Here is an 8584-nt window from a genome sequence, read left to right as displayed (position 1 = left end):
GGTCCGGGCTGGGGATTCGAACCCACCACCTTAGGTGTATGTGGCTGGCGCCTTAGCCACTTGAGCCACAGGCACTGAGCCCAAAGCTCAATTTTCTCATTTGTAATAAGGGTAATAAAGCCTAATTCACCGTACTATCATGTGCATGTTAAATTAAACAATAACATGTAAAGGAAGTTAGCACATGCAGAGCGTCGGTGTTTGTTAGGTGACACCAAGGTCTTTTTGGAGCCTGTGCCTCTAACCTATTCTCTTTCTGGAAGTCTTCTCTCATCTGAATCCTACCCATCTATCAAAGCAAACTTACATTTCACCCCTCTTGAAAGCTATCCCACTCAAAACCTAAGCACTAATCAGACTGTTTCTTGGACATTTTCTATGGTACCTATTACTGACCATACTTTTTACCGTGAATTTGTTTTCTCCAGGCGTCCTCTCAAAGGATGAAAACTATTATACACCTACTACTTTATCCCCTACCCCAATTTTTCCCCTCTGCATTAAGAATGTTTACACATAGTAGGTGCTAAATAAATATTTTTAACTGACGCTTTTTACTACCCCAAGCTTCATGATCTGCCTGTATCAGTCCTTCTAAATGGACTTATTCTTGGGGCAATTTCCAGGGAGCCCATATATCAATTTTGTCCCAACAGTAATTATAATTAATGTATAGTACTTTCTAGCTTACAAGAGTAGCCTGTAAAGTTAACAGAAAGAATTTGGTGGGGTTTTTTTTTTGTTGTTGTTGTTGTTGTTGTTTTTATTTATTTATTTATTTTTAGACAGAGTCTCACTCTGTTGTCCTGGGGTTGAGTGCCGTGAAGTCATAGCTCATCACAACCCCAAATTCCTGGGCTCAAGTTATACTCTTGCCTCAGCCTCCCAAGTAGCTGGGACTACAGGCACCTGCCACAACACTCAGCTACTTTTTTGTTGTTGTTGTAGTTGTTTGGCAGGCCTGGGTCGGGTTCGAACCCACCACCCTCAGTGTAAGTGGCCGGTGCCTTACTGACTGAGTTATGAACGCCACCAGAATATTATTATTATTATCATCATCCCTATTTCTTGGAGACTCAGAGAGGTCAAGTGATTTGTTCAAGGCCACAAAGCTAATGTACGGCAGAATCAGAAACTGAACTTGGATCTATTGGTTGCAGAGCTCAGGCTCTTGGCCTCACATCATAAGACCAGAGTGAGACCCCTAGCCAGGTATCATGGTGGGCACCTGGGAGCTGAGGCAAGAGGATCGGTTGAGCCCAAGAGACTGAGGTTGTTGTGAGCTACGGATGCCAGGACACTCTATATCCAGGGTAACAGAGTGAGACTCTATCTCAAAAAAAAAAAAAAAAGAAGATTTTATGATTCCCAGTATATGATTTACACTCCTAAACATGGAATATAAAGTCCTTCTAACCTAGTGTTTCCAACCTTTTTTATCTCATAGCACACTTGAACCTATAGCTAAACTTCCACAGCACACTTAAATAATGTTAATCAAAAAAAAAAAGTAAAAATAATTTACTGTGCTTTGAACTTCTTTCAAACATAATTTAATTAATGATCTTCATAAAATTTTCAAGGCACACCTAAGATCCTCTCATGGCACACCAGTGTGTTGTGGCATGTCGGTTGAAAATCGCTGTTCTAACTTCTGTCTTTTTCCCTACCATCATCTCCCGTCACTCTTCTACATGCAACCTAGCTTAGTAGTTCACAATTTGATCCACAGCAGTGGTTTATAAGTTCTCTTTGAAATATTGCTTGACAGACAAATAGATTTTTAAAAGCTTCATATCGTATCTCCCTCTGGGATTTTCAAAATAAACAGCAGCATATTAAGGCAGAGGGGATAGGTTGGCAGGATTCCTGAGAAAGAAAGTAAATTAACCAAGGGTTGCACAATTGTGACAAGCTTTTCCCCTCCCCTCCAAAAAATAAAATAAAATAAGATAAAAATTTAAAACTTCCTTCCATATTTAACTGTTAATGAGCATTTATTCATCTCTAAAGATTATGGTTGAATCTGAGGTTCATGCCTAAGACGAAAATACCAGTATTCTTGGATATAGTAACTGCCTAAAGAAACCTCTCCAGGCTCGGCGCCTGTGGCTCAACCGGCTAAGGCGCCAGCCACGTACACCCAGGGTGGCAGGTTCGAATCCCCGGCCCGGACCCGCCAAACAACAATGACGGCTGCAACCAAAAAATGGCCGGGCGCTGTGGCGGGTGCCTGTGGTCCCAGCTACTTGGGAGGCAGAGGCAGGAGACTCGCTTGAGCCCAGGAGTTGGAGGTTGCTGTGAGCTGTAATGCCACGGCACTCTGCCCAGGGGGACAGCTTGAGGCTCTGTCTCAAAAAAAAAAAAAAAAAAAGAAACCTCTCCAATGTTTGTGGAGGCATGAAAGAAATATACAGGATATGACAATTCTTGGGGAAATGCTCCAGGTGAGGAGCACCTTGTGTAAATTATTTGTCTGGGTCCCAGAATGAAACCTGGACCTTTGGTTGGAAGATGCCTTTTCCCTTATACTTTAATTAATCACAACCAGAGCAGCCCTGTTAGAAATGGTTTCCCTTACTGCACTTGGTACCTCTTGGGTGACCTTCTGCCCCACCCCTCAAAGCTTGGACACTTTTGCTCCAAGGCCTTGGCTCTGGCACCCTAGGAGGTGTCCCCTGCAGTTGCCATACACTAGAGTTCCTCTAGCAAAGGACACACTCTCATCACAGCTCCAGGGCATTTGGAGTACAGATGTACACAACACAAAAGGATCACAGGTGATCCTGATTAGAAGAGATTCTGAGGGGCATCCCATCACCACCTAGTTCTCCAGCATGCCAGCATAGCTCTCAGCTGCACATTTCATCCTGCCAACTCAGTAGACATTCTTCAGATTTAGGTAAGGTAAGAATCCACAGATAGTTCACCTATAATCCATGGCAGAGCCATGTCTCTCAGCTTCCTTGGTCACTAAGTCAGCAAAAGCCTTGCTGTCCAGAGTGCAGGTCTACCCTTAGTAAAAACCTGGGGAGGCCAAATGAATCTTGACTTAGCTGCTACCCTAGATTCTGTTGATAAAGGTTTTTTAAACTCCTCTCTGTCCCCACACCTCGCTCCACTCCCACAGGGGGTGGTTAGATCAACCTTGCTGAGTTGCTTCCAAATTCATTCAATACATACTTATTGAGTATTATTTCTCTGGTAACTTGCCAGGCTCTGGGGAGTAAAAGGGTAAGGTATAGAATCTTCTCATTTTTTTTCAATCCAGTTTCCAGTGAAAATCCTACTTTCTTATAACCAACAAGCATAATGTCAGCAACAAACCCAAGTTGCCCAGAGATGGTCATATTTGCAATCCTGTGGTTTTTTGGAAATACATATTAGCATAAACATTAAGATAGCAATGACTTAATTATACTCTAATTACGCTAGCCTCCAAATGGGAGTTTGATCTCAATTCTCACACTATTTTGGTAGATTGTTACAAAGAATCCCAGGCATAATATGCCTTTGTCCTTACCAGATTTTTACCTGCCCCCACCTCATTTGATGAAGCCCTTCTCTTTACTTCTCACTAAACTGTCCCTGCTCATTTCCCCACACTCATCATTTCATCTCAAACACTGAGAGTTCAAATAGCTCTCCTCCAAAGATCTTAACCTTGGGATTTATAGCCATTTTCCCTTATTTCTCAGAAGTACACCCTTCTCCCTGGCTGATCTTTAGCATAACATCAACTCAGTCAAATGAAACAAACAAATATTTACAGAGTGAGGAAGAAGAGAAAGATGGGGAGAGGGCCAGCTGTGATTATTGACCCATCCTGGTCTTCTTTCCCTCACCAAGAGTGGTTTGGAAAATAAACTCAGAATGGCAGTTAAGAAGAGAAAAGTTTTGTTTCTTATGCTTTCCTAAATGCCAGCAATGAACAATTGGAGTTTGAAATTTAAAAAACAATACCATTTACAATAGCACCCCCCAAAACTACTTAGATATAAATATAAATACATATATGATCTATATGTGGAAAACTACATAACATGGGTAAAAAAAATCAAAGTTATAAATAAGTGAGAGAATATGTGCTACAAGGTCAAAATACAAAAGTCAGTTCCTATCCTATATACCAGCAGTGAACATCTGGAATTCAAATATTTTTTAAAAGGTAGCATTTCTAAGTCTTACATCTGAAAGTCACGGGGTTCAAGTGAATACCCTAGCTTGGTGATTAGCAATCTAAACTTGACTGTGTCCTTTAGCCAGAAATCCCAGGGTTGTGGGGACCTTTCCATGCAGAAGCTCAGATCACGTCTTTAATTTTGAGTCAAAACAGTATTTTGAGTAGTTCTAATCGTCCCTGGATTCCTCTGTGGTACTATTTGTCATCTTTTTTCCCCCCAAGCCTCTTTCATTTAGGCAGCTAAATTTTCCTCAGAGGCTTCCATTCCTCATTTTCAAATCCTCCTGCCTCTCTTGCTTCCAGCTGGTTCCTAAACTTTGGTCTGACATTTCCAAAAGCACCTCCAACCTACAGCAAGTCTTCCTGCCTTTGTGCTCTTTGTGTTGTCTGGCCTCTCTGTTCTTTATTCCCCTTTACTTCTACTCCTTCCCTGCTCCTCCCCAGTGCACAGGTCAGGCCTTCAAGAGTGTACTTATCACAGACAACTCTTATTTAAATTGTTTTCTCTGAAGCAAATATTTGCATATGTGAACCCTCCCATTTGCCATATGGCTTTTCCTACTTCCCAGCCAGAGGAACTCTCAAATTCATATATATTTTGGGAAATGAAGTTTTCCCCAGATGGTCTCTCCAAAGCACCAAAGCAAGGTCAGGGTTTGTGCATTCCTTCCACGGTTCTGGGCAGAGGTTAGAATTACTCATGTCTTCTTGCTCCCAACAGCAGTTGTTTCGTAAATGCACCTGATAATGGGACACAAACTGAGTCTTTCTTAGCTAAAAAAAATACCAGATTTTAGGGAAATGTTGAACCATAAACTGGTATCCCCAGGGAAGGGAGAGAAACCTGCTCAGTTGCTCAAATAATTTAAAACCAAAGCCCCTAAGAATACTTCCACAAGGAGAGAGAAAGAGTACAAATATGAGAAAAGATGATGAGGCAGGTGGGCCGAAAAGTTTTCTTAGTCATTCTTAGCTCTAGAAAGGGACAGGGGAAGCTCCACATCTCTACTGGGAAACATATTTCCCCTTTTAAATCAGGAAAGAAAAAAACAACAACATAGCCCCAAACAGAGAATGTTTTCTTTTGTGACTGGAAGCAAACATTGCTGATGGCTTTAACAGATGCCTGCCAACATGGCCTGAACAGCAGGCAAGCTCAAACATTTTTTGAGATCAACACATGTACAGACATACAGTATATTAGGTAAAATTATAAATACAGGAATAAAAGAACAAATAAATAAGTCGTGGCTTTCTCTAGGCTTCTGTGTCCACCACCAGCTAAATCAGACTCTAAAGCAGAGAAATCTGGATTCCAAGAAGGCAGTTCTCCCAGGAGTTCAAGTCAAAACCTCCCTCTGGGAGGAAAAAAAGGTGCCATTATAGATTAAGTGGCTGATGGCTGACCAGGTCCAGACTGTTAGGCTGAACCCAGCCAAGGCTTCCTAGTGTCTTTGCCTAGCAGACTCTGAGGATATGTGGCAGGTTAACTTTAGGCCTGCCATTGACTCGATCTTTGACCCCAGTAAATCATTTAATATGCCATGTGCCTCTGTCCATATGTTAATGTTTGGTGTAATTTGGATGAGAATTCCAGCAAGTCCTGAATGTACCATCCATTAACTCTAAATCTTTCCCTTTGGAGCTACTAGGAAGAACCTTCTGGACAGCTACACTGCAGAGAATGGAGGTATCTGGATGAACCACTGAAATGCCTGCAGATGGTAGGACCAACCTTGCCTTAACTGTGGCTAAGAAGTAAAAGAAGGAATTTGTTATTGGTTAGCAAAACCAACACAAAGCTTTTGTGATAGCTTTGCCTTAAGGCGAGAATCCACCAGTGTACTAGGCAGGGGAATTATTGGATTCCAGCACCATACTAGTTATGTGTTATGTGACCTTGAGCAAGTCACATTAGCCAAGATTGTTCAGACATTAGTGGGTCTTTCATGATTAAAATCAATGGAATGGCTTGGAACTAAACATTTTTTAATGAAGTAAGCTGAGTAGAAATATTCATACTTAGTCCACAGCATAAAAAATATCCATGCTTAGTCCACAGTAAAGGTAAGTACATGTATATGTGTTTTCTGGAATGAAATAATTGAGTTCTTACTATGGGTAAAATAAAAGTTTTCAACTCGGCAGCATAGACCACAGGAATTTGATTTCCTCATCTATTGAATGGGAATACTTCACTTTATCTGTTTACATGGAGAAACACACATTTACATGTTCACATACATGTAATGAGCACCCACTGGGTGTCAGGCTAAGTGGTATATAAAATACATAGGCACAACAAGGTTCTGTCCTTATAGAGCATTGGCTATGGGGAAGCCAGTCACAAAATAACAATATAATTATTTAACTACCATTGTGATTAGGGGCCAAAGAGAGTTTCAAAATCTGAAGAGAGTATGTAACAAGGTTCCTAACCTGGGCTGTGAGATCAGAGCCAGCCTCCCTAAGGAAGTGACAAAGGGTGTGATGCAGGCAAAGAACCCAGGGTAATGACCAGAAAGTGTAAGAGGCTCTGAAGAGGCTCGGCGCCTATATCTCAACCGGCTAAGGCGCCAGCCACATACACCTAAGGTGGCGGGTTCGAATCCCCAGCCCGGACCTGCCAAACAACAATGATGGCTGCAACCAAAAAATAGCCGGGCATTGTGGCAGGCGCCTGTGGTCCCAGCTACTTGGGAGGCGGAGGCAGGAGACTCGCTTGAGCCCAGGAGTTGGAGGTTGCCGTGAGCTGTAATGCCACGGCACTCTGCCCAGGGGGACAGCTTGAGGCTCTGTCTCAAAAAAAAAAAAAAAAGAAAAAAAGAGGCTTTGAAGAAAGAACAACCACATCAGCCCTACCTCAAAGAGTTCTGTGACTGCCGGGAGGCATTGGCTCATGCCTGCAATCCTAGCACTCTGGGAGGCCAAGGTGGGTGGATCGCCTGAGCTCAGGAGTTCAAGACCAGCCTGAGCAAGAGCGAGACCCCCATCTCTACTAAAATAGAAAAACTAGCCATACTTTGTGGCAGGCACCTGTAGTCCTAGCTACTCAGGAAGTTGAGGCAAGAGGATCACTTGAGCCCAAGCATTTGACGTTGCTGTGAGCTGTGACACCAAGGTACTATACCCAGTGCAACAGAGACTTTGGCTCAAGAAAAAGAATTCTGTGAGCACCAAATGAGATGACAGTGGACACTGTAAATTATAGTGTTATCCAAATGTGACATATTACTTAAAACAATGAATATAAACATGCCTTAAAGATGAAGTTAGTTTTCCTTAAGGAATCACTCAATGACTATTTGCCAGATACAGTATTGCCCCCAGAATCCGAATGCCCAGAACTCAAACAACTCTGAATCCAAATGAAAAATTCCAGGAAATTTTGCCCAAAATCCAAACAGCGCTTTGGAATCCAAATACCCAGTATGTTGTTCATGTGTTTTTGTGCGTGTGTTTCCTCAGCACTCAGGGCACCCATCTGCTTTGTCGTTCAGTTCATTGTCAGAAGCTGTAGTGAAAGCATCTTGGGTGATTTTCGCTGCTCATTTTATGCTTTTGTGCCTGTTTTGTTGGGGCTTCTTTTTTTTTTTGAGACAGAGCCTCAAGCTGTCGCCCTGGATGGAGTGCGATGGCATCACAGCTCACAGCAACCTCCAACCCCTGGGCTGAAGCGAGTCTCCTGCCTACGCCTCCCGAGTAGCTGGGACCACAGGCGCCCACCACAACGCCCCGCTATTTTTTGGTTGCAGCCGTCATTGTTGTTGGGCAGCCCAGGCTGGATTCGAACGCGCCAGCTCAGGTGTATGTGGCTGGCGCCTTAGCCACTTGAGCCACGGGGCTTCTTAATATAACAATGAAAGGTATTCACCAGGGGTCCTAAAAAGTGTAGTGAGGAAAATAAGAGGAAAGCTGTTAGAGCTACAGTTGAAGTTAAGCAGGAAAGCAGCACAGGTGTGGCTGATCTTGCTACTATGTTCAGGATGCCCAGATCAACTGTATGACTTTTTTTTAATATGGAACATTTCACGAATTTGCGTGTCATCCTTGCACAGGGGCCATGTTAATCTTCTCTGTATCGTTTCAATTTTAGTATATGTGCAGCCAAAGCAAGCACATCGACTATATGATTTTGAAAAATAAAGAAGCTATCAAAGCAGCTGATGTGGCCAAAGGGGTCACAACGCTGACATCTAGGAGATGGGAAAGTATGGAAGAGATAGAAAGACTCCTTTCAATTTGGATTAATGAAAAACAGCTGGCTGGTGATGTGATTTCTGAGATGATAATTTGTGAGAAAGCCAAGGTCCTCCACGATGATTTAGTGGAAGGCATACCTGATACTAGTGCTCCAAAGGAGGAGTTTAAAGCCAGTAGGGGATGGTTAGAGAACCTTAA

The 8584-nt window shown here is 42.7% G+C and overlaps 1 non-coding gene across 1 annotated transcript; it reads right to left on the bottom strand.

Moving 5' to 3' along the window:
• Positions 1–8196: 8196 nt before the first annotated feature.
• On the bottom strand, positions 8197–8303 carry LOC111724315. Its single transcript, XR_002772632.1, has one exon. It is a non-coding gene; the product is annotated as a U6 spliceosomal RNA (small nuclear RNA).
• Between the last annotated feature and the right edge of the window lie 281 nt (positions 8304–8584).

This window comes from Otolemur garnettii, unplaced genomic scaffold, assembly GCF_000181295.1.
Source record: "Otolemur garnettii isolate 467f Iridium unplaced genomic scaffold, OtoGar3 scaffold00021, whole genome shotgun sequence".
In the NCBI taxonomy this organism is placed as follows: Eukaryota; Metazoa; Chordata; class Mammalia; order Primates; family Galagidae; genus Otolemur; species Otolemur garnettii.
Note: the sequence above shows the minus strand (reverse complement) of the source record. Positions and strands in the feature narration are given on the sequence as shown.